General features: G+C 46.9%; 1 protein-coding gene across 7 annotated transcripts in view; it reads right to left on the bottom strand.

The window, feature by feature from the left end:
- The window catches only part of CAMKK1 (calcium/calmodulin dependent protein kinase kinase 1), a 94,725-nt gene that overhangs the window by 57,867 nt on the left and 10,064 nt on the right, over window positions 1-26,794 (bottom strand). Inside the window, exon 2 of one of the 7 annotated variants that reach the window (XM_077787486.1) lies at window positions 9,652-9,765. The exons of 5 other annotated variants lie outside the window; for them this stretch is intronic. The gene's annotated coding sequence lies outside the window, so the exon portion shown is untranslated. Of the gene's footprint in view, window positions 1-9,651; window positions 9,934-26,794 lie in introns of those variants that run through there. One more of the 7 variants, XM_077787484.1, reaches the window with a different exon arrangement.

Raw genomic sequence — 26,794 nt, 5'->3', positions numbered from 1 at the left:
GGCTGGGACATCACAGAAATCATTCTAAATGAAGGCAAGGAGGGAGCAAAAATGCTTCCACCATTTAACCCATCTTGCCCAAAGGATAGGAGGAAGCCTCCAGGCTACCCTGTGCTGAAAGCTGTTTCTTCTGCCTACAGAGAAACAAACCACCTTTCCTTGATGCAGCTTTAGCCCCTGGACACTCACAGCTCACCTCACACCCAGGCAGCACCAAGAGGAAAATGAATCTGCAGCTGAAGCCTGCAGCTCCTTCACCTCCTCCCCTCCTCCTGCCATGAGGTTTTCCCCTTCTGTGGGAGCAAGGGCAAGGAAGAATCTGCCCACGTTGCTTGTGGATGGGTGTGAAAGCCCACAAACCACCCACCTGCAGTGAACATTTGTGAGTCTCATGCTGCTCAGCCAGCAGGAAAAAAGGCCAGGAGCACTGGGAAGAGCAGCCCAGCAAACAGTGATGCTTGTGTCAGTCACCTGAGCAGCTCCTCAGCACCCAGAGCAGGCACCCAGGGTGTCTCCCCCTCAAAAGCTGAAGCAAACTTGCTCAGTTCTAACCCACAGCACAGGCTGCAAAGTAAATCCTCAGATAACTGACAACTGAACTAGATAAACTGAAGATAAACCCCATAAATCAGTTCATCCCATCAAAATGAAAACAGACTCATACATTGCTGAAACAAATAATACAGTGCTGCTAAAAGCAGGCTTTAAATAAAATAATAGTTCATCTGTAGAGCTGGGCTTTGTTTCAAGTTCTGCTGTTTTGAAGGATTACTTTTCACTGATAAATCCTCCAAAACTGTATTGGAAAGCAAAGATTTCTGAATAAGCAAATCAGTCATGTGCAGCCCAGCCTCTTTGTGCATAAACTCAGTACAAAAGGCAACTATTCATTTCTGCAAGGCTAAATCAACGGTGGATTTGCAGTTTTTCAGGCTGTGGCACAACCATACCTTGCCATGATCGGAAATCCCAGCAAAACAGAAATTTCACCACCACCATCTCCCCGCTCCTTCACAGCTTTGCTGTCCCTGATCCCCCACAACACTGAACACCTGCTGTAGAGCAGAGGATAATGCTGAGACATGAACCAAAGCTGCAAACAAGCTTATATGAGCAAAATTAATTTACTTACAGATATCTTATTTACCATTTTTCCCTGTAGCTATTCCTCTGCTGCAGGCAGATTGCCACTTCAACCCTGATTTTCACAATATATTTATCAAATGGCTGCATATATTTCCCAGACTGGCACTGAGCAGAGAATGGTACAAAAAACCCTTTTGAAAGGAATATGATCCTGGAGAAAACCTCTCTGTATTTTACGTGGGAGTGGGGGATGAGCAGATGCAATTCATTTTGCTGCTCAATAAAGTATTCCAAATCACTGTTTGAAAAATAAAAAAATGTAAATGTGGTTTACTGTCTGCTCCATCATCTTGGCTAACTAGAAATGTTCCTATCAGGAAGGATTGGGAGACTAAAAGGCCCTGAGCCACAGCAAACCCAGCTTCATTTCCCAAATTTGCTAGAGACTGCAGAAAAGTGACTTTATGGCTTTGTCGCAGTTCCAGGTTAAGAGGAATGATGCTGCTTCTCCTTTGTGTCCCTGAGAACACACCTGCCCTGTGCTGAGGCCATTGCAGGAAAAGAATCCCAGTGAATAATTACTGTAATGAACATTTGCACAGAAAGGGCTCAGGCAGATTCTGCTGCTGCTCAGAGGCTGCCAAGTGCTCATGGCTGGCATCCCCCATCAGGGATGTCACCCCGAGACCCTCCCTGCAGGCACATCCTTCAGCTGCTCCTGACCACACGAGACCCACAGGCACTGTCACAGAGAGAGCTCCCAAAAAGCACAGCAGCTTCACTCAGTGCTCCACTATCCACCAGCAAGGTCAGGCATCAGGCCAGGCTCTCCAGTCAGTGCAATGATCCATGCTCCAGGAGTGGCTGCCTGCAGAGGGATGTCACAGAATTCACAGGATCACTGGGTTGGGAGAGATCTTCAAGATCATGGAGTCCAACCCAGCCCCAGCACCTCAACTCAACCCTGGCACCCAGTGCCACATCCAGGCTTTGTTAAACACACCCAGGGATGGGGACTCCACCACCTCCCTGAGCAGACAATTCCAACACTTTATCACTCTTTCCATAAAGAACTTTTTCCTAATATCCAGCCTATATTTCCCTTGGTGCAGCTTAAGACTGTCATTCCCATCATCAGCATCCATCAGCTCAGGTGAGACCCCCCCCAGGAACCCCCTCCTGCCTGGGGCAGAGCTAGCAGCACATCTGTCACCCCGTTCTTTTGAGAGTTTTAAAGTTCTTCTAAAAGTTTCTTATGCCTTCTGATGTTTACATAGCTCTACTGAATTTTCTCACACTGTTCATGTAAATAATGATTGTTTTGCATTTTTCTTTGTGGGGGGAAAGAATTGTTGGACTGTTGGTTTGATTGGTGTGGTTGAAGAGGTGGCAATTTCACCCTCCAATCCACTGTCACTTTTTCTGTTGTATATATCACAGAGTCAGAAAATAAAATTGTTCTTTGGGTTCTTTTCTTTCCCCTTTTACATCTAGTGTCTGTGTGCGAGTTATTTTGTGTCATAGTGTGACAATTGGAGAAACTTTTAGCAGAACTTTAAAACTCTCAAAAGAACAGGACAAGACACACCCAGCCCTGTGTGTTTCCTTCAGACATTGCCCCCAGCAGCACGGCCAGGGAGAAAGAATCTGCTCTGACAGCTGTCAGCAGCAGCAGAAAGTGCCTGCAAGGAGAGCAGCAGCATGTCCTGGGCTGGGCTGCCAGGTCCTGGACAGCTCCTCAAATGACATTTTAGAAATAGCAGGTCAGCAAGTCCCTTCCAGAGCCAAAGCTGTCTCCTCACACCAAGCAACACAGATTAGGAGAATTTCCATCCTGAAGTGTCTCCTGTGCTCCCAGTTCTGCAGGACTTCCCTGAGCACTGCTACCCTGGTATGAGGGAGATAATTCCACACCCCCACTTTGACCCCATCAATTTTTATACATGTGGGAGGCACTTGCTCTGAGCCCACTCCAATACCTTTGGTCTGGAGAAGTTTGAGGAGAACTTGGGTCCCACAGCCATGCACTGGAGCAACAACTGAGCTGCCACAAACCCCACAAGCAGCTTGAAACACATGGAACTTCAGCTATAATGCACCAGCCATTTATGGGTCTCACTGCTGTGGTGGGAGAGCAGCCAGAGGGTTCATTTTTCCTGCAGTAATTAAATTCAGAGCATGTTGGCACATATTTCAGCTCTGCCCACCCCTGGCACACCAAGCAGGGCACCTGAGGGTGAGATTGCCTCCTGCCCATCTCCATTCACACTGCTGCTGCCAGGAATCAGGCCTTGGAGAAGCAAATGAGCTTCTTGGCATCTGTGAAAATCAGTTTCAGACATTGCTGGCCGAAATGCTGCCCAAACCAAAGGACAATAAGAAGCTGCATCTCTGTGAAGCTGAAAAGAAGCAAATCCCTGCAGTCTTTGCAGAGATAATGAAGGCAGGTGTACACTGCTCATTTGGACTGTGTCCTCCCTGGGAAGGGCCAGTAATCATTTTGGATACTAACTTCTGACTAGAAGAAGACATTAACACAACCTAAATGATAAATAAGAGCATACTGTTGGTGCTTTCTGCACACACCCCATATGTTTGCTTTGTCCTAGGGCTCACAAGGCTCTTGTTTCAGGGCACAGACAAGCATATCTTACTGAGAAATCACTCAGTCCTGCTGTAATCATCCAGGTCCTCTTCTCTCCACAGCTCTTGGCAGTGAGCCTGGCTGTTGTGCCACAGCTGAAAATCAGATCTGAAGCGAGGTGCTTTGATGACTTGTGTGAAGCTCCTCACACAGCTTTAACAGCAGCCAGGGAATGAGAAAGAACAGCAGCTTCTGCAATTCAACACTATGTGAGAAGTCTGAAAAGCAAGTTCAGACCCCTGGTCCTGCTTCTTAAATGACAACAAACATCTCCAGACCACAGGCTGGAAAATGCAGTATTCTACCTCCTCCTCAGTCCTGTTCAAGGCAGGGTGCCTTCCTAAGGGATTTTGGGGCCAGTTCTGCCCCTGAGCTACAGACAACAAGCAATCCAAGGTGCACAACTCTGTGCTTGTCCTGCTCTCCTCTCTTCTCCCTGAGAGGCCCCATCTGAAGGCAGAATTTGGGGTTTTGATCTGATAAAGGACTGAGGCTTTCATGACCCTGGATGTAAAGTATAGATACACATGTGAGACACAGGCTGAGCTCAGCAGTGATCTCCTGACATTATCAGGTGAAAAACTGAACCTACAAACCATGAAAGCCATGTGACCACTTTTAAGAGCAACTAATACCATATTTAAAATAAGTTTTGAAACTAGCCAGGATGCTGAACCAAGATCTCCAGTCTACCAACCTACAATTCAAGAGATAACAATCACCTTGTGCACAGTCCTGAGCCCGGAAAGTTATACAAAAGATTTCCCAACTGCATTATATTTCATCCCTCCATGTTCTAATTATATGGTTAAATACATTTGCATAATCAGATGCAATTATACTAATTGCATATATAAGCAATAATCAACCAAAAATTACTCTGAAGAAAAAAGTTTCTACTTAAGGAAATTTCTGTAACAAGAAAACATTGAGGAATGCCAAATCTATCTAAGCGAGAGTGATATTAACATTAAACACTCCAGATAATGCAGGTGAAACGAGAGCCCTGCCAGAGCATTATCTAGTGCAGCTCTGCACTAGATTTTAACCATGTTTTAACATTTAACTATGTCTTTGGTGGGGACAACACCAAAGAGCTGAAGAGGAGTTGTGCTCCTTTGTACTCAAGCCCTGGCTACAAATGACTTTGGTAAGACAGGTTTGGCTGCTGTGTTTTATTGTGCTCCTTAGCAGAGGTTCAGCAAGACTTGTGGCCATCAGCTTCTGCTGCTAGACTACATTCACTTCTGCTTTAATCTCTTAAAGCTGTTTATCAGTGTATAAGCATCAGAGCTGCTTTTATTTTGCAAATTGCAGCTGGGAAAGCACGAGGAACAAGCAATGAGAAGCACTCAGCCCACATATCCCACAGTTTTTGCTTTCAGTGATTCCAGGTGCTGTGACTCACCATCTCTGCATAGCCCCAAGTGACCACAAAGCAGCACATCCCAGCACGAAGCTCCTCACCAACTCTGGTGACAACCTGAGCTCAGATCGCACCAAATCCCATTTGCCCTTGTGACAAGGGACACAAAAGCCATGTGGGGGAAGGACCCTGGCCACTGTGCCAGCCTGCTCCCAGCTCCTGACACGGTGGCAGTGGGAGGATGGATGAGGTTGGTGTGGGCAGAGAGCCCAAGTCCAGTCCTGCTGTGTGACCACCAGCCTTACTGGGTGCTTTGCCTCACTTCCAAGTGACCCTAGGGACAGCAATGTGAAGGATTTTGGCACGTTAATATGCACACACAGCCTGGACAACATGGGCACCCCATCTCAGGTGTCAGGGGAGAACAAAAACCCATTTCTAAAGCTGCTCTCAGCTGACACCAACTCAGACCTCAGAGCCTGCCTACCCCAACCCCCTCTTCCAGCCACCATCAAGAGTGCAGGAAATACCCCACATGCAACCTGCATGCTGCACAGGGAAAGCTGATGCCCTCAAATCCCATGGAAAAGCAGCACCTGTAAGAGTTCTTGGTGCTACAGCTTGAGGTGGGCACAGGAGGATCCCATGAGGGTCAGTGCAGGACCTGTGCCATGGAGGGAGCAGCTCCTGGGGCTGAACATGAGCAGGGGAGAGGAGGAGGAAGAAGAGGAGGAAGAAGTACCATGGTTTGTTGTCACTTGCTGGGCTGAGAGGCAGTGATTCCTAGGGGAGGAGGCAGCCGTGGCAGGGAGCACAGCTTGCTGGAGGTGGATTTAAACAGCCAGTGAGGGGGTGCTTCAAAAAATAACTGAGAATGTCAGATTATATGAAAGTTGAAAGACTTAGATTATTTGTAAAATACTAACAAGTAAGGCACTAGCCAGGCTCTATTGATTAATGAGCAAAATAACTGCCTCAGAAGCAGAGACGCTTTAATATTTAGGGCCTTCATTGCAATAATGGCTTTCCAAACATCTGTACCATAGCCAGGTAAATGGCAGGTTAAAGAAAAAGAACATTTGCAGTTGTTCTAAGGCAAAGAGACTGGTCTCAGGTGAGCCATCTTCTGATGCAATCCATAATGAACTTCAAAATTGTCCCAGAAGATGATACAGATCTCTGTGTCACTGTTTGTTGTGATAAACAAACTGAAAACTAAGAAATCAAGATACCTGAACAGCCTCTCAGTCTGCAAGGGCTAAGTCTAATATTCCACAATGGCCAAATCCCCACTGATCTCTTGGGAGCAGAACCAGGCACTGAAACCAAACCTGTCTCTAAGCCTGTGCAGCTACCAGAGCCTTTGGGTGACTTTGCAGGACAGCAGGACCAGGGGAGCAGCAAGCAGCCTGTGGAAAGCCTCTGTGGCACAGAGAGAAAGAAAAGGGAATAAAAGAGAAACAGAACTGAAAGCAGAATTCACAGCAATGAGCTCATGCACAGATTTGTGTGAACAGCCACAGCACAAGGCACCTGCCCTCTGGTTTTGGTGTAAGGTCTGGTTTTTAAGCCCGGTAAGCCCAGCCTGCAGCAAAGGCTCTGGAGGAGCAGGGAGCCTGCCAGCCGGGCAAGCCAGCTCTCACACACACCAATCTGTCACCCTGAGGGACAGAAACCAAGTGCACACAACAGCTGATCTTGTGGGACTGCATCCTGCTTCCACAGCAGAGCCCATGGGATACACTGGTAATTAAATAAATTAGGGAGGAGGGAAGTTGCACACCCGAAGCTGTACAGACAGGCTGCTGCTTTAGGAGCTGGGTCTCAGCCCAAGCTGCACATTGGCACCCAGATGCTTCCAGGACATCTCTGCCCTCCTCCTCAGTTTATTCCTTTCACCAGCCTATTTCTCAGCTCTGCCTGCCTCCCCTGCACCTTCTCTACTGACTGCCATGGCTAACTCTGCTCTCCAGGTGCTCACAGAATTTCTCTTACTGCTCAATATGTAAGAATTCAGTGACAGAAAGCAAATCACTGCAGAACAATGCTGCTCATTCAGCTTAAGAGCAGCATAGTGGGATCTAGGAAAGGACACATACAGATCACCAACACACCAAAAAAATCCAGCATCATACACCTTTGCCAGGCTTAGATCTCACAGAACAGACCAGCACTGTTCAAACAATTGTTTAAAATGCATCCACAAGGTGCAGAACAAGCCACAAGGCAGAACAAGTTAGCATTTATATATGTCAGGTCTTAGAGGTTTATCTCCCTCTCAGATAAGGAGAAAGCTTTCAGCTGCCTTTGAGAGATCTGGAGGTATTCCAGGGGATATATCAAGTTGCTTAGTTCTGTAAGACAGCTGCAGTGAAAAGTGTTTTCAGCATTTTAAAAACAATATTTTCCACCCGTTCCAGGATTGCAAATCTACAATAAAAGTGTAAGCACAGAACACTGCAGGCTTTCTTCTTCCAAGCAGTACAAACATGGGTAGAGATTTCTATTCAAGGTGATCTCTGCAAAGAGTTTTAACCAGGGAAATTATCCCAGCACCCATCTCTAAATGTCCCTGGGCTGAAGGGCTTCATCAGCTCTGCCAATCTGCATAGCCCCAGGCAAGGGGCAAAGCACAGAACTGCACAGGGCAAGGCAGAACCAGTGAACTCTACGACAAGACAAATGGACTTCAAATTCAGAGCTCCAAGTGTCTGTTCTATTCCACATGGCTAACTTCCATCTTCTGATAATCCTCACGTCTTCAGAAACCCCAGGACTTGAAAACATGTCCTCAGATAACCTGCAGAGTATCAAAGGCAGCAGAGAGGCTCTGGAGAGAGGGAACAGGCTCTGGAGGATGAAGAACAGATCCCACAGGAGTCAAAACCAGCTACATCACAACAGTTACCCTTGTCCTGCACACACAACCCACACTTGGAAATGTAAAGGGTAGCAGGCTTCCCACTTCCTTTGAAGCCTTAAGCTTTAGCCCTTTAAGCCTAAATGCACTTTCAAAGCCCCGAGGTCAATGACTGGAGATTATCTAGGCAAAGGCTGCTGGGGAGAAAGCTGTTCTTTTGAGTCACTGCAATGCTATTCCTGAAATTCAGGCTGATGACAACTCAGCATTTATCAGAGTGAAAAAGACTTTACAGCACCAAAGGGCCAGCAATAGTTCTCAAGGGCAGCTTTAATTAACACACAAATATGAGAATGCCACCCCAGGGCACCCCTAATTCCACCCCAGTGAAAGGGCTGAACCCAGGCTGGGGTTCCAGGCTGTCCTGGGACACCAAAGCAGTGCCCCTGCTCTAGTGGCTCAGGACAAGTGCTGTGCATTGTACTCAACCTGCTGGGCTCTTTCTCAAGTGTCACAAATGATGCAAAGCCACAGGAGCAAGGCATGACTCTGGTCACCAAGTCAGCAGGTGCAGGAGCAGAACAGGGAGTAAATCTGCTGGCAAGGAGGTGTCCAGGCAGTTTTTGACAAGCCAGGGTATAGTCCTGCCTTGCATGCCCCAGGGAGCTGCAGGAGGTGCTGCCCCAGGTGCAGAGACAGAACAGACACAGCCACACAGGGCCATCCCCTCTGTCCTAGATTGCAAGGCAATGTGTATTCTATTTGCCATCTGTTAGAGATAGGGCAGTTATCTTCTTTCATTGGGCAGTTTTTCTTTATCTCTTCCACAAACCAATCCTCCCCCCTGGGGAGACATCTGCCCATTGAGTGTCACTGCATGACTGATAAAAGTTACAGCATCCCATTGGGAGATGCTCTGCCCAGAGGGAGGAGCCAAGCATTTCTACCTGGATATAATCTGAGATTTTGAGACACCAGACTCAGCCTTTCCACTGGATTTCCCAGAGGAACAGCTGGGGCTTTCCACTGGACCTTCAGAGGAAGACTATACCCTTGTACAGGATCACTGCTCCAACAGAACCACACCTGACACTCCAGGAGGACTGCAGCCACTCCCGTTTGGACTGCTACCAACACCCTGACCAAAAGGGTTTCAGGTTGTATTCTGACTCTGTCCGTGGTTTTTCTTTTGTATTATTGCATAGATTTTGTTTTATTTTTCCCTTTTCCTAATAAATTGTATTTCTGACTTGGAGTCTCTCACTGGTTTTGCTTTCAAACCAGAACAGCCTCCCACCCGGCCTGCAGCACCTTCCTCCTGCTTACAGCAGGCAAAGCCAAAACCTTGAAAACAAGAGAGTTAGAAGCCACCAACCTCCTCAGGATTTTTGGGCTCTTCTCTTCCCTGCCTTGGGCTCCACTGCAGCTGATACCACTTCCAAATAAAACCTGAATTTGGCTGTTTGCTGCTAAAATTTTCAAGGCTGGGGGAAAAGCAACCACTGTCCAAGAGGAAGGGGTGGTAAGGAAATACGATCTGTGCAGTTTAATTGCAAGCAAAGACATGTGGGAGGATGGGATGTGGTTTACAAATGCAATGAGCATCACTCCCACAGCCAGGCCTGTCCCCTCCCCAGGAAGAGAGCAAAGAAGGAAAACCCTGAAGCCAATTGACTTGGGCACTGGTAGCAATACCTGATCCCAACAGCTGTATCCCGTGTCCTGGAAGACATCCCTGTGGCACAGGTCAGGGTGTTGCTGGCAAATGAATTGCATTGCTCTGGCTACTCAGATATCCTTCTCCAGTTGCTATGGGAAGAAAAATCAAAGAACAAGACTGGTAACAATGTGAAAAAACTAAGGAAAGCATGTGTTTAAAAGCCCTGCTGGCTGCCAGCCAGGGTGCTCAGCACCTTCCAGGCTGCATCCCAGAACAATTAGTCTGTATGCAGCCACTGAGTTTCCCAACACACTGCTCACCTCTGTGATGGAGACGTTGGCTCCACTCCAGCAAAACACTTAAACACATTCTTGAACTTTAACTGTGCTCTCAGGACAGAAGGGATGATCACCCATGCGCCAAAGCGTGAACAGAGAAAATCTCAGCCTAAAAAATGTGGAAATGCTCATAGGAGTGTCTGGGTAAATGTGTTCCACATGTGTTTGAAAGGGAGCTGCCCAGTTACTGTGGGAGCCATCCCAGGGCTCCTTTCCCAGGAGGAGAGGAGGCCAGCAACATTTTCTTCCACATTTTCTTAGGCTAGCAGGGCTCTTGTCAAGGCATTATCAGAAATAACTCTCATTGCATTAATCCTCTTAGGAGGGGTTTACCTCCATGCATCTTCCTTTCACCAGCACACACTGCAACGCAGAAGGCTCTGCCTGGCCTGTGAGGAGAGGTGATTCCCTTGGAGGCAGCTTTTGAACTATCCTCATCTGGAAGGCTTTTTGTTCAGTAACAACAGCAAAACACTGAAATTAATACCATTACTGCTACTATTATTGTTACTATCATAGTACTATAATGTATTAGTACCATTCTTTTGCCCTTGAGGCTAGCAACTATAGGTAAATTAGGTAAATTTTAAAAACATTTTAAAACACAACACAATAAAACCCTTCTTCTGCAATTAGGAGACAAAGCAAACTAGAAAACTTCTTGAGGAAGTGATAGATTACTCTTGACTTGAATTATCTGAGAGGAACTGTTGATTAAATCCTCCACACCTGTGACCCCAGAGATCTAGCACAGGCAACTATAGAAAACTGAAAACCTACAAGCCTGTGAATTATTCTCTATTACCTGACAAAAGACACCCATAGGAAAATTATTTTTAGCTTTCCTTTCACCAGTTCTGTTTAACAATAAAATCCAATTCTTCAGCTGTTTTGAAAATCTTGCCTAACACATTTCCATAGTGCCTGTTACCTGCCATGACCTACTTGTGTTTTACAGACAGTGCCTAAATACCAACAGCCAAAACCACATTTACACAGAGGAGTTAGGAGGAAGAAGGAAGTTGTTCAGGGTCACCCAGACACCACCTCAATGGTCTCTGAGAGAACGCCAAATTTTTGATTTCTGAACTCTGCCTATTTCATGCATCTTTGTACTCTTCCTATAATGAACACACCTTCCCTAAGAGCAGATCTATAACACTACATCATCATTCCTGACACAAACCAAAATTGGGCTCGTGCCTTCAGACCTGCTTCTGACAGAGCATCCCCATTTTCAACATTTGAAGCAGAGACAGGAGTTTAGACACATCCAGCTCAGCAAAGCCCCAGGTCACGCCCTGTGTGACTCTGCCAGCTCAGCTGCAGCCCAGCCACCCTGACCAAGTGAGGTGCAGAGATCACACTGTGCCACTGAGCTCCACCAGGAACCCACACCAATCAGGAATTATATCAGGAATTGCCTACACTATGTTTGTTGCAGGATGACTGTGAGATCAGAGAGATGAAAGATCAGAAAAGAAAAATCCAAAAGGTTTACTTGCTATGTAAAGCTTACAGTGGATTACAAAGGAATTTCCCTAGGCTCTCAGATATGCTATTCACTTGCTTACACATGTGCATACTTCTGAACAATTATAACTCAATTTCATCAATATTTTGGTTATAGAAAAAATATAACTACATATAAATAAAAGTTGATAACAAGGGTTTATTTGCATAGCAATGTTGACTATTTCAGGGGGCAGCCTCAATCTGAGGGTGTTTTTACTCACTGCTGGTGGCACAGAGTTTGAGAATGGGCTCAGACTTGCACCTACCCACAAAAGGGACTCACTAGAGTAAGCTGAGAACAAAGCTTGAGAAGTCTTATCTAAAGCCTAAGATCACTCTGCCTGATCAGGAAGCAAAGAGCAAAATTTAAGTCTAAGGAAAATCTCCTGGGATGCACCATACTCACAAGGTAGAGCTGTTTCCTCTTCTGTCTGATGAAATATTCCATCAGGTTCTAGATGCCATAAAAAAAAAAATCAAAGGCAGGGGTGGAATCTTCAGCTCATCTCCACCCATCCCATTCTGGAAGCACCCAAAAGAGAATCACTTATTCTAAAAGTGACTAAGACATGAGTCATCTGATGAGTAAGCACTTTGGCTCTGGAAATCTTATTCAATCCATGACCATATCCAAGTCATTTCATTACCTAAACCATTTATCCATTTTATACATTAATGCAGTAGCACTCCAAGGCCAGGAAGAAGCTCTTGTTTCCAACACCAGGGTAATTGCAGCTTATCTTGTCCTGCTGTGATAGACAGAGCACAGCCAGGAAACCCTGTAGAGGAAAACCTCATGGCAAACCTGCATTACACAGCACTCTGTGGCTCTGGAGATGCCTCCAGCCTCAGCCAACACTTGAATTAAGCTGTACTGGCACCAGCCCTTGTGCAGCTCAGCAGCAGCAAAGGCAAACCCTGCCCTGCTCCTGGCAGCAGGATGCCAGCAAGGCTCACTGCAGGCTGTGCCAGGACTGCAGCCAAATGCTTTCAACCTCCTCCTGTTACTCTCCCAAAAGCTCTCATATGAAGCTGCAAAACCATTAAGTCAAACCACTACTGAGGCTTAAGTATCTCTCCATTCTGGAGGAACATGAGCACCTCACAAATCAAATTTGCTCATCTTCACAAACATCCTGTGGGATACATTCACAGGCAGGGAACTGTGCTGGGGAGAAGATGTAATCCCCAAAAATCCTCCTTAACAGACCCCAACAGATACCTTGATGCCTTTGAAATGCTAGCTTAAGATCCAACAGGAGATCTGTGGGTGATGTTCCCCTGCCCTCTTCCTAAAATCCTGGTGAGCACATGAGTGAGGTTGGTCTGCCCTTGGATGGCCCCTCACACCCCAGCCCCAAGCCCAGCAGCAGTGATGCACCCAGCAAACAGCCCGGGCACCCCCCAAAATGATGAGTCTGTTCAGCCTGGTTTACAGCCCCCTGCACAACCTTTCTTCAGAGCTGCTGATTTCTCTGTGTTCCATCAGCACAGCACAAAACGTACTCTTGTAAGAGGAATAACTTCAAAGCACTAATTTAAGTTGTCCCACACCATTCCTCTGATGTCCCACTATGACCAGTGTCCTGATACTGCATTTCCAGAGCTTTAGGTTTTCTGAATCTTTCAACAGACTCACAGGAGAACATAGCCAGGGTTTTCACCTGAATGGCCAGCCCTGTGAGCATTTCCCTTTATATAAACAAGGGTAAAAGAACAGGGATTTCTCACCAGGGAGTGAATTTGCAATTTGCCTCTGCTGGACTATATATTACCAGTTGCCACCACCCACCTGCTTCCTCCACAGAGCCAATGCTGCTCTGCCTTCATTATTCCCTTTGGCACTGAGGAAAGCTTTTCATCCCTTTGCTCTAAATGCCGTGACCACAACTCACAAACTGAGGTCAAAAAACAGGACTTAATCCCCTAAATACAGTCAGCCTTGGCTTCACAGCTGCTGTGCTGGTGTGGCAGTGATCTTCCTTGCCTGAAACATTAGACCATGTCTGCCCATGGCTCCTGACCACCTTTCTACATCCCACTTCCCTCCAAGAACTTCAAGTTCACCACAAAATAATCTACTAAAAGGGAAGACAACCCACCTCTGGAAGCAGAATGGAAGAATGCCCACACAACAGGCTGGCCTGAGGATGGAGAGACCTGAACACAAAGCAACAGCCCAGAAAAAGTTCGATGCTACCACAAAGCAGCAGCTGCCAGCACTGATGAAGAAAGATGAAAAGGCTGAAAATCTCCACAAAGGCTCCTTACAGCTGCCTGCAGGTGCAGGTACAAGATTAACACAGGATAAGCTGTTTTTCAGCACTGTTAGAGCAAACACCTCTGAAGCTGTAGTGAGTTGACAATCACCCCCAGAAGGTTTGGATGGAGGTCCTGGAACTGACAGCTCAGCTGTGACCACAGCCCAGCTGCTGCCAGGATGGCACAAGCACTCACACACACCTTCCCAGGCATCTGTGCACACAGGAAAAAGGGAAGAGCTGCAATCCCACCAGCACATCATCCTCCATTGCTCCCCATGGCAATGGAATGGGAGGCACCAACAAAGTCTCCAGGAGAGAGGAAAACCCAACAGCCTTCAAGAAGAGTATACAGCAGCTCTAACACAAACCCACACTCAGGCAAGCACATCCTGTCTCTCATGCTAAAGGCATCTTTCAAAATAAAATTATTACTCTTTTGCTATGCTTGTAGTATCATGAGATCTGTCTGCTCCCTACTGGGATAATTTCTCCATGTGTCTGCCTCTGCCCAGCCACTGTCCCAAGCACCTGACAGGGCAGCAAGGCTTCACTGGCCTCCTCCAGCTGCCCTGGCCATCACTCACTGGCTGCTGGAGGATTGCAGGCCAGCATAGTGCCATGGCCCTTTGAATTTATGCCTCTGGAACTAGTGAAAAGGGAATTCAAGGACAGATAGATCCTCTGAGCAAACAGCTGTACTCTGGGGGAAGAGAGAGGCAGGTAGAAAGGAGCTTACTGATCTCCTTAGTCCCCTTCTCTGGAAGTTCTCTAAACCCAATCTCACTTCTGCAAACCCTTCCCCTCAGCTGTTTGCATCCAGCCCATGGGCAAGGCAGGACTTCCCCCAAGGCAACCAGCAACACAATGCCACAGCTCTTTCCTGGCCACTCAAATGAGAGGGAAGCAAAGAAGCACCAGGAAAACACCCAGGGTAAAACACTTTAAAAAGACCAACAATTACAAGTCCCCCATTTCAAGTTAAGGGTTTCACCCTGCACAAGTCCCAGAGGTTACAGACTTCACACAGATTTCTCAGCCACTGTGAAGGCTCCTTCCCACCCCACCATAAGCACATTAGTGAAATCAATAATGAGAGAGCTGCCCAAGGATGGATCTGTGTGCAGCCACCACCATCCTGTCCCACTGCTGGCACTGGATCTGCTCCATGGAGGGGCACTGACTGCAGCCAAGGCAACTTCACTGCCACTCTGTTTTAAACAACCAGAGCTCTCAGAAGTCATTAACTCATATAAACATTTCAGATCTCTTTAGGGAGCTCCATTTTTACAAGCATTCACACATGAAAAGCAAACACTGAGTGCATTCAATAAGAGGTAGAATCAAGAGAGGAAAAAGCTTCTGCTATAAATAGTGGAACATTTCTTGTATTTTGTGCCGTGCAGTCTTTAAATCCTGTTACCTTCAACATCTGCATCTTCACTTTAAATGTTCTGCTTCCCCATACTGCTGCTGTAATTTTCAGAAAGTCAAAGCAGGCCAGAGAATTTGTGGTCTGCCCAGAGGAGAATTGCCTGGCTAAAAATTTGTGCTCTTTCCCCTGCTTCCCCACTCTTCTCTCCTCTATTGGCTGCATCTTGATTTTTAGACAATAAGTGAGTCAGGGTCTGTCACTAACCCTATCTGTGTACAGCACCAGTGCCATCACCAAATATGAACCATTAACAATTTAAATGCAAAATTCTGCTTGTACAGGGACTGGCCCAAAGCTCATTGGAAAGACATCTTTCTCCAATAGCACATGGACCAGAGCCAGCATGAGCAGAAAAGCATGATTTGCACAGGTGACACTTTGGAGAATACAATCATGCCTGATTCTCCATCAGAATGTCTTTGCACTTTCCAACAGACCAAAATAAATGTGTGCACAAGTATCTATGTTTTATCATAGTGTTTTTGGCACAAGAAGCATTTTGATGCCATGGTGATGGGTGCATCTTGTAAGCCCTTAAACACAATAGATAGAGATAAACCTGAAGCCAATTGGGAAAACAATACTGCTGAGCTTACATGATCCACAGCTACTCTGAAAGGGACAAAAATTTAACTCCTATGGAAAGATCAAAACAAAAACCCAGACCCATTGTTAAACAGATTAATCAGACTCTTGGAAAGCTCATGAGGGATTGGGTTCAATCTCTGCAGCTGTTATTAACATAAGCCCTGTACAGCAGTAACAAAAGACCTGCCTAAGTCCCACTCTGCTGTTTACTTTGCAATGAGACTCTGCTCAGGCTCACAGCATTTAACACACACACTCTTCATTAAGGGGACAGGACAAGAGGAAGGATTTGGCTGAAGTTTATACTGCAGCAAAACAAAACTCTTAATGGCCCTTTTTATAAGGGTAGGACTACCAGTATGGAAGAAAACAGAGCCCCAGTGCCAGCAACACCTTTGCAAGAGCCAGTACAGCAAGAGCCAGGCCTTTCCCAGGGAGATGAAGCCATGTCAGGGACAGAGGGGAGCCAGGGATGAGCACGTGCAAAGTGAAGAAAAGCACAATGTGCTGGCTGGAGTGAGCCTGGAGGGATGGAACACCACCCAGCTCAGGGCTGGGGAGGCCAGGCACAGCCACAGATGGACTTAGGGCAGGAAGGCTCCTGCCCACCAGTGCAGCAAAGGTACAGCCAAGAGAAAGGAGCCTCAGCACAACTCCAGAGTGGCTCCCCACAGCTGCAGGGATGGGATGGGGCCTCATGTGCCAATGGCTCCCAGGAGGAGCTGCAGGGACGTGCTGTGGCAAATGGGTTAATGGCATCCAGAGTAAGAAGTCTCTGCATAAAGGCTGACAGGTAGATGGAGCAGGGGAATGACAGCCTGCTGGAAACAGCATCCTGCACCCCTCGTTGGGCGTCGATCACGTGCTCCCCAAAAATCCCCAAATTAGAATTAAATACGACGCTGCCGCCTCCGGAACAGAAATTATTCATTCCATAAAAAGCATTTTCATGCATCTCTCTTATGACTCTTCCATTCCTCTCCAGGCCCACTCACTCCTCTCCTGCAGAGGAGTGACTCGATGAAGGAACTTTTCTGATTGCAGCACACTGCAAACTTTTTCTCTGGAAGGGTTAAATGAGCACATTCCTGCAGGGATGGCTGGTGCCAGAGGAAAAAGTGACAGCAAGGGAGAGGGGATTCTTCCCATTGCACCTGAGCATGACATCTATTTTGCTGAAGGCAGAGGGAGTCCTGTCACCCCTTCCACTCTGATTTTATCATACTATTTTTCAAGATGTGCAGATTAGAACTGAGTATCTCAACACATGCTTCACATGCTTAAGTCTTGCCAAAGCTAAGCAAATGCTTAAGGACGTGTATTGCTTCAGGAAGCACTGCTGGATGGGATCTGTGCTTTGCATGAATCCAAGAGGTTTTCCAGGCACAGCTCAGGAACCTGGGCAGGAATAGAGATGGTTGGTGCATGGTCTCACATACAGTAACATCTAACAATGGGTCCAGGGAACACGTGGAGCCAGCAGGTTGCTGGAGTGTGTCCTGTGAGCCCGTGGATTCAGAACCAGTTGCATGGCTGGGACAGGTAAGAGCCACAAGTTTTTCATGCACTTCTCTATTCCAGCCTGGAGGAGGAACCACTGCTGTAGAAGCAGTGAAGAAGCATTGCAGAAATCCCTGCTGGCAGCCCAATGCTTGGGAGCCAAGTTTAAACTCCTGACTGTCATCACTTCATGGGACAGAGTCAGACCCCACCTTGCTGCTTCTCCACAAACTGGGAACAGCGAATTCTCTAGCTGGGGCTGGAGGCCTGAGCCATCCCCAAGCACCCCCCAGGCCAGATCTCACTCACTTCCCCTGGTGCCTGCACCAAGGGCCACACTGGCCCCTTCCACTGCCCAAATTCCCACTGCCCAGAAATCCACTGCAGCACTTGCATCTCCTGAAAGACTGAACTGGGACAAATGCCATGTTAGACTCTGCTGAAGCACTGCTTGGTGAAGACTGCAGAGAGCCATAGCAGCGACCAAACTGTTTCAAGTGGTAATTAATCAGATACAATAATAAATAATACATATACTTTCAAGTGTTTACTCATTTCCTGAATGCCTCCCATAAATATCTAACCAATAGAGCAAACTTTGAACAGTGACACTTCTATCTTTTCCTTTCTGAGCTAACTCTGTGTTATTTACTTAAAATAGAAAATTCTGTAGGAAAAAGACAGGTTGAAAGGTAACAGAATTTTGGAAGTAGCTTGAGCATTCAAATTTGTTCTGAACAAAGAATACTTAGAAGAAGTATTTAAATTTTTCTCAGTCTTACCTTATTTTATAGACTGTGTTTATACACCTGTTTTAATCCTTTCAGTCAGTTGGGCTGGTGGTCTACAGCTCTCTTCAGCAAGTGTCATATGTGATGCTCACTGCTCAGCCTGCACTGCTGCCAGGGCACAGCTGGGCCATGCAGCCTCATGGAAGCCAGCACCAAGATAAAATCCTGACCTTGAAAACACAGCCCAACTGTGCTTTCACTGAAGTATAGCAGCTTTGCTTTTCACACAGACAGAATTTCTACACTAGGCTTTTGAAACAAAGAGTTGTGTTAAAAAGTAATAATCAAGAAATTAGTGCAGATCTCCCCCCAACACAGGAAACCAGGGTTGTGGAAACAGCTGGAATGCTCTCCAAGGCCTTTGGCATTTGCCTGCAGTGCCTGGAAAAGGTTAGTGTCCTTTGGCTCTTAGCAAGGTTTAAATGAGCTTCAGCCCTTTGTGGAGGGCTGGCCAGTTTGACAGGGCTTAATTTATGATAGTGAGCCCCAGAGCCCTGAAGACAGCCCAGCACAGGCAGTCAGGACCAAGAGCTGCTCACCACCACTGTCCTCCCAGGGATGCCCCACACTGGCCTCAGTCTCCTCTCCACCACAGCCTAGGGACACTCAGCCAAAATCACCCATCCCATCAGGGCTGACCAGACTTTTAAGCTACAAATTTATCAGGAAGTTGCAAAAAACCTACCTTTATATTGCAGCTGGTACCTAATCCCTTCAACTCTCCTAGAGAGGTGCTTTTCATTTCCAAAAGGAACCAGGAGTTAATATTCTTGCCAGGGTGGTTAACCAGAGCAGCAAAGCCTCTTTTCACCGTGCAGGGCCCAGGTGACTGTCTCCAGGGGATTAGCTGTTACCACATTTAGTTCAGTAAAGGGTTTAATCTCAGCTGTGTTCACAAAGGTTATGAAGACATTCACCAGCTGAATTCCTGGGGACTGACACCTTGAGCAGCTGCAGGGCTGGGAGCACTCCCGGGACAGGCATGGAATGGTAATTGGTAGGAGTAGGGAGTTTTTCACCCTTCTCCAGCACAAGAAAGGGCAAGAGACAGCTCTTTTTGAGGGATAAAGCCACTGGCAGCTGCCAGCCAAGGGATGACAGGAGGGTGAAGGAGCAGGAGGGGTGAGGGAGCCAGGGGCAGGAGAGAGGAGATTTTCAAAGCCCTCCAGGGCAGGCACCAAATCTCTGTGCTGATGGTCACAGCAGCTGCTGTCAGGGACACGTGGTTGCCAAAACCATGAAATGTATTCCAGAGAGCTTCTGAAAAGTCCACAGGGTGAAACAACTGGACTTGTGCCACCAGCTCTAATCTGGAGCTCAGTGAGGCTGTGCTAAGCACTGCGAGCCAGGAGCAGGGCTAAGGGAGGGACTGGTGTCTGCAGTCACCTTGGAGGTTTCACAGCAGACCACCAGGCATCCAAGCTCTTCTCAAACCAGTGAGACCTTCCATCTATGAAGAGGAATCACATCCTAAAATCCAGACTTTGTGAATCACTATTCCCTCTGGTGCTGATGAAGCATTTTGATTCCCAACTTACTGCCTGCTCCAACCTCTTGAGCAATGGCTCAGGTATTCAGTAATGCCAAGGACAAACACTGAAGCTTTTGCTTCTTAAACTCTTCAGCAGAAGAGAGGGAAATTAGTATTTTCCCTCTTGCTCATCGAGAAAGCAGGCTGGGGTGGGGCTGGAAAGATTTACAAAGCCCTGGGCTCTCAAGGATAAGAAATTCCACTGTGGTGCTGCCTCCACAGCACATGGGGGGCTCTGCTGGCATCTTGCACCCCAGCTGGCTGAGCACTCAGTGCCTGCATCGTGCCAACACTGCTGCCTGCGCCCTGGAGAGAGCTCTTCTAACTGCAATGTCAAGTGTGTGAACAAAGAAATGTCAGAAAACAGGGCTGGAAGGAGAATGCCTGAAGATATCAGTGAGCGGGACATCACTGGGCACTTAGAAGAATGACAAAGGCAATTTTCACAAATGGAAGGGTGAAATAAAGGAGAAATGAGAGTGAAGATTGAAAACAATTTCCTACTGTTTGGCATGCTCTAAAATTAGTGCTGTAATAGATCTCATCAGCCAGCATTTATTTTCCATTCTGAAGACAAGAATTCAAATAAGCAGCAAGAGAAGCACTTGGTTTGCTGAGCAGCCAACCTCAAACCCAGGCAGCAGCACAAACCAGGCTGTTCAAACCCAGCTGGGTCTTGCTTGGGATTTTCAGAAGTGAAAACTCAAGCTGGAGACCCACTTTTCCTCAACCACATCACAACCCCAGCAGTAGAGAGGTGACTTTCTGGAGCCTCTGGAGCAGGAGGGGACAGGCTGCCCATGGCAGACCTGCTCTGGAGATTTGCTGTGTTCATACAACTATAGGAAAATCCCAAAGTTACACTGCCTGGAAAGGACCTGATAAAACAGGTTACACACCACACTTTGGGAAACCCCTGCTGTTAACAGTCCTGGTGGCTCTCACTCCTGCTGTCCCCAAGGAACAAGCTCTGCTCACTTGGCTCTGCCAGCTGAGTCCCAGAGCCCTGAAGGGGCTGGGGGGACTCCCTGCAGGGATTCCCCACAAATCCAACATTTACTGTGACTGCCCAGGGCACAGGGCCAGCTCAAACTGTGCCCAGAAGTGGCACATGGGTCACCAGAGCCCAGGTGGAAATGTTGGCACACATCTGTACCCCACTTGCTGCTGTGCTGATCTGCACCTCTTGGGGACCAGACCCACAAAGTCTGGCACAAACAAATGCTGTGTGGTTTTGAATTCAAAAAAGCAAACAGCAAATCTCTACAGGCCTCATCTTGCTGCTCCCATAGCTACACTCCCTCCTCCAAGCACGCACATACATGAAAAGGTATTTTACACACAGGGGGGATGTGGAGTACCAGGACACACAGCAGGGCCTGGGGAGCTCTGGAAAAGCTCCCCAGACTGGGAGCAGCAATGGAAGCACTGATGTGATGCACCCACTGCTCTTTCAAAGTTTAAGAACAAATCCCTGATGGCAGAGGAGAACTGGCAGCATCACTCAACTATGAGGTGTCAGAGATATTTCAGGCAGCCAGTCCTGAAATACATTCCCATGCAGAAACCCAGAAAAAGTCACCTCCTCACTCCCCCAGCTGCCTCTCTTTGCATTACTGCTAAAATGGATGTGACTCACTAGAGCTGGGTTTATATTAAACTCCTGAAACAGATTGTTTGGCTGTTATGTAAATCCAGTAAATGTTAAAACACCAGAATAAATCAGTCAGGCCGTTACCACTGCCAGCTCTCCAGACACATCCAAGGGACTGATTTTTTTTAAAAGGTGGAGGTGGTAAGAGATGAGGGGAAAACAATAACAACAATAATAGTAACAACAACAACAATAAAGTATCACCACAGATAATAATAATTATGTTAATAACAATAATACAATTAACAATAAAATAATAATAATAATAATAATAATAATAATAATAATAATAATAACAACAATAACAATACTGATACTAATACTACTACTACTAATAATAATATTGTCACAGCCTTTTAGCTCTTTTCAGGGAGAGCTGTGCCAGTGGCTGCAGTGCCCCCACCACTACTGATACCAGTGTCCTGCCCAGCCATACACAGGCAAATTCCCCAACTTCTGCTGTGGTGATGCAGCATCACCTGCACAGGACACAAACTCTGTGGCAGCAGAAGTGCCTCCTTACCATGCCACCTGAAACAGCAATGTGACCTCAGGGGAGGTCAATCTGTATGACAGCACTGATGCTGGGGTTAGGACTTCAGCATATCATGCTTTAAAATAAGCCCCAAACAAGGCATGAACATTGTTCTTCCCATCCTGTCACTGGGAAGGAGGTTCCTCTGTAGGAGCTGCCTATGTCCCATGGTGCAGAGGGCACTTGCCACTCAGAGAACAGTCTCCCGCTCACAGTGACACCAGCAAGCCAGCACAGGAACAGATTTTCAAATTTGCAAACACAAGCGTTTTTACCCGAAACCTGACTCCAGGTTTATAAACAGTCTATGGGCCAAAGGATTAGTCAGAAAAATTATCTGGCAAATAATCTGCAAGAATAAGCAAAACCAGAGCATATCACCATCTGCTCATGGGTAACTCCTAAGGCAGAAATGAGGAGCCTTCAAATTAAAGCCCTCACTTTGTATGTGATTGTTGATAACCAGGCCATTGCACTCAAAATGCTCCCATAGCTGCATGAGCAACCAAAAAAGGGAAGCAGGTAGAAATTAGCACCTCAAATCTTAGTTGCAGTGTAAAGCATGTTGGCTGAGCTGCCACTTGTATGGGCTACACAGCTCAGACCAAGCCCCTACTCAGCTTCCAAAGCAGCTGGAGCCTGTGCTCTTCACAAATGTGAGCCCCTCTGGGATTTCCACACCACTGGGCACATCTGGAGAGGCACATCTGGGCAGGAGACAGGGATCTGCCCAGCCCATGCACTAGCAGAGCACAAGTTCCATTTCCAGCTGCCCTGGATATGAGACTGCAGAGCAACACCATCACAGCACTGAAATGAAGAGATCTCTGAGCTGTGTTTAATTAAACACAGCCTGGGAAAGTCTCTGCTTTTGTTAAAACACTGCCTCAAAAGAAAAGGGCTGAGTAATGCACCAATGGGGAAAACACACTCTTTAGCTACAAGGTGTTATTATTATAGGCTTAATATCAATGGCTTGTTCAGCTTATTGGCTAGAGCAAACACTCCCAGCCTTGGCAAGACTGATATTACAGTTCTGTATTTCACACTTACATAAGGACTGCAGGTTTGGATGGAGAGGAGTCTCCTGTCTGGAGAGGGAAGGCATTGATTTGCACCAGGTCTCCTAGCGCAGTAAAAGTGGTCAGACAGACAGGAGAGGAGTTTGTCTGTACTGGGCACCAGCTCCACACACGAGGACACAGCACAGGCCACCAGAGAAACACCCTACAGGTCTCCTGAACACTCAGGACACTGACCAGCACCACACTAAGGACACTGACCTCACACCTGATGAACCCAGGAGCCTTCTGCAGAACAGAGGTGATCACTGACATGCAGGGAAAAGGTTTTGGAGCAGAGGGTTGAGCAGAGCTTAAATTACTGCTTCTGAGCCTGCCCCTGGGGACAGCCCACACCAGCAGCCAGGGATTGCCTGTGGCTCTGCAGCACGGTGGGGTTGCTGATGCATCTCTGCCTCCACACCTGCTCACCTGCCTGCAGGTGCAGCCAGCCCCAGGCTGACCCCCCATCTCAAACACCCAAGCTGTTGCAAATAAAAATTGTAAGTATCTGAGACTTTCAAGACACCATGACATTTAAGCCTTTTTTGAGTATTTGATGCAGTATAAGCTTTCAATTCTCAAGTTGAAAAACAAACCCTTTCTCTGTCTTTTATTTGTTAATTAAATGTGTTCATTGTATTCAGATCTCATTTTTTGTGCATAATGTTTTGCCCATCTGTTTGATTAAAAAAAGAACCCAACCACCCAGCTTCATTAAGCTAATTGGATGCATTCAGCCTTTGGTTAATATTCTGAAGTAGTTTACAATTATTCTCCCCCATTATTAAATCTCCTCTGAGGATCTTATTTTCTGTACTAGACTCTTTATTAGCCAGCACTTGAGCTGGACTGCATTTGTCCACTCTTTAACCACATGCAAACAACCCACCAACTCCTTCAATGGTTTGTGATCTGGGACATGGAGATAAATTTGTGCTTAATCTGACACTCTTCAGCTCAGCCTGACCTAAAGCTCACCATAGCATCTTCCTCCCTCTGGGCGAGAGGGCCTTACACTGCAGGAGAACAATGAAGTAGTAAAGAGAGAACTACAAATTCTGTGTCTTGTGAAAGCTCCCAGGTGAAATTTTAAAGGGAAAAACAGTCTCAGAAAGGCTCAGGACCACAGTCCAAGGTGGACCATCCTGGTGGATGAAAAGTGACACTACTACCATCAGTGCAGCAATGGCTTGACCATGTGGCATCATGTGAGTGAGCCAAGTGAGCCTTGCTGGCAGTGCAGTGAAGGGCTCTAAGCTCTCTTAGGCTTTAGGTTTCTGTATAATTTGTGGTCAGGCAACTACCTGCATTGTGGACTCCAAGGTGTCCCCAAGCTCTCTGCTCCAGCACAGAGAACACACAGTAGCTGTCAGGCTTGGTGTTTATACGCTCCACCATCACTGTCCATTGCTTCTCCAAATAACCCAAAATTTGGCCAGCAGTGCTCTCCCAGCAGCCTAGCCCTGAATCAGAGCAGTCCCTGCTCAGAAGTGGTCACAGGACAAGGATTCTCCAGGACCAAGCATCAAGGGCAGAAAAATGGAAAGAATGGCACCAGAATGATGGCAGGAAAGAGACTGAAGGTGAGAGAAGCAGCATGAGCCACCTTGTTCTGGTATGAGCAGAAGTAAAGACTGGAGCCCCTCACTTTTCCCTCACCATAACATCTTCCCCCTCTACCTGGACATCCATCTCCTTGAGAACTTGTAACAAATCCTTGGAGCCCTAACTAATCACAGCAGGACACTTGAGTCCAGGAGGACAAAGGCTCCAGAAGCTGATGGAATGCAGGGTGAGAGACAGGACTGGTAAAACAGAGACTCACAGCAGGTATCCAGCTTGAGCTTCACATGGGGTTTCATTTCAGAAGGAAAACAGATTAAATAAATATATATTTTTTTACAAAAAGCTCTGATTTACATGGTTCTAGTCCTACCCAGCTCTAGCTGACACCAAGACCTTCCATGCTGAGAGGGAGCTGCAAGAGATTAAACTTTCCCCACATGTGCATTATGGAGCTGTAACTGCTGTTCCTGTACCAACACCAAGTTTGAAATGCAGGTCAAGAGCTTCTAGAAAAGAAGCCAGCAGATCATTTATAGGAAAAGCCACACTGAGTCAAGCCATGTATCCACCCTGCCCTGATTTCTAACAGTGGCCAGCAGTGGATGCTGGGAGGAGTGCTGCTGCAGAAACTAAGAGCTTAAAAATAGTTATGATAATGAGGAAAAGTTTAGAGTTTGGCCTCCTGACAGCACCTCCTGGCTTCAAGCAGTTGCTCAGGGAGCCCTGACTGAACATCTCTGAGTTTGACTACAAGCCTTCTGAAGCTATTTTTTCAGTCTCCACAACACTGTAGAGAACTGAGCTCTGCAGTGTGACAAGCACTGCTCAGGAAGCAGAATTTGTGCCACACCTGCCAGACAAACAGGGGAGTTCAGGCATTCCAACACCAATTCCACAGGGTGTCAGAGAGGATAAAGCACACACCCCCCAGTGACCACAGCCCAGGGTCAGCAGGAAGCCAGCACAGGCACTCTGCACACTGCTACAGGACCAGGTTAGAAAATGACCTCTTCTATTTGCTTCTGCAGCCCCAGCCCAGCCTCTACTGTTTGTATTAAAAGAAAACAGCCAGTTTTCATTCCTTTGTTATAAAAGGTGGTTACACTTGCAAGAAATCACTTGGGAATAATTTAAAGGAAGGAGGAAGAAATTTAGAGATTGAGGCAGCTGTGATTTGACATGGGCTGACCCAGCACCTGAGGAGAACCTTAATGACATTTCCTTCCATCCAGCCTGTTCTCCTCAGTTCACACTGTAATTAGCTTTCCCTTTTCGACATCCAGGCAGAAAGCCTAGACCACACTTGAAAATTTGGCCACATTATTACAAATTTTCAATAGCCTGGCAACAGCATCAATTAATGGAGAACTCAATGCCCCACTGTGCTTGATGCTTTCAGAAAGGCAAGCTTTGGCTCAAAGAGCTTAGAATCAAAGCAAGCTTTAAAAATAGAGCTTAAATGTTGTAGTTTAACTTGGCAGGCAGGTAAACATCACACAGCTGCTTGCTTACAGATCCCTCTCCAGGAATGGGGGAGAGAACTGAGGGAAAAAAATGTAAAATTTGTGAGTTGAGATAAAAACAGATTAATAGGATATAAAAAGAAAATAATTAGCAACAATTTAATTAGAATATACAAAACAAGTGATGCACAATGCAGTTGGTCACACCTGCAGACCTGTCAGGAAGCTCTCCCTCCAAGTGGATACACTGCAAGTCAGGTGGGATGATCCCCAGCTTTTGTGGAATCTTATTCAGCTAGAGGGAACAGCTCTGCAGCCCTCCAGAGAGGAGAGGGATGTGGGATCAGGCTTCATTCCCAACAAGCTCTGCCTCCCACCCTGAACACGTGGCCTTCCCCTGGGGACACAGTCAAAGTGAAAGGGGAAGCACCAAGAGCTGGGTCTGAGGTCCTGGGAAACATTACACAAGCTGCTCTTCTGCATCTCCCATCACCAGCCACATTTCTTTAGCTTACCCTTCAAGGGAAATTACAATTGCCAAGGACTAACTCAGACTGTTCCCTTAGTGCCACCAGGGAGTAGGTGAGCTCTGCTGCACGTGCTCCGAGCTGTGCCTGAATCAAGAAATAAGCAGGGCTGGAAAATTAATGTTGTTAGTCAAACCCGAGAGCAGTGCTGGCTCTCAGCCAGGAGTTACTCCAGATGTGCTCCATGTCCTGCAGCCTGGGCTTTGGCTGCTTACTCCTCACTGCTCTCCTCACACATGTCCCCAGAAGGGACAATGACCTTGTCCATCTGTGACAGGGGCACGGGTCCCAACAGGAAAAACACAGGGCTGCAGATTTCCAAAGGGACAATCCCAGTGCTTTGATTCCGTGAATAATTTTTTTTTCAGGCAGAATCCATCTCATGCCACAGACTCCATTCACATTCCTGA

This window comes from Lonchura striata, chromosome 20 (genome assembly GCF_046129695.1).
Source record: "Lonchura striata isolate bLonStr1 chromosome 20, bLonStr1.mat, whole genome shotgun sequence".
NCBI lineage: Eukaryota > Metazoa > Chordata > Aves > Passeriformes > Estrildidae > Lonchura > Lonchura striata.
The sequence above is the reverse complement of the archived record's forward strand: the minus strand, read 5'-3'. Positions and strand labels throughout refer to the sequence as shown.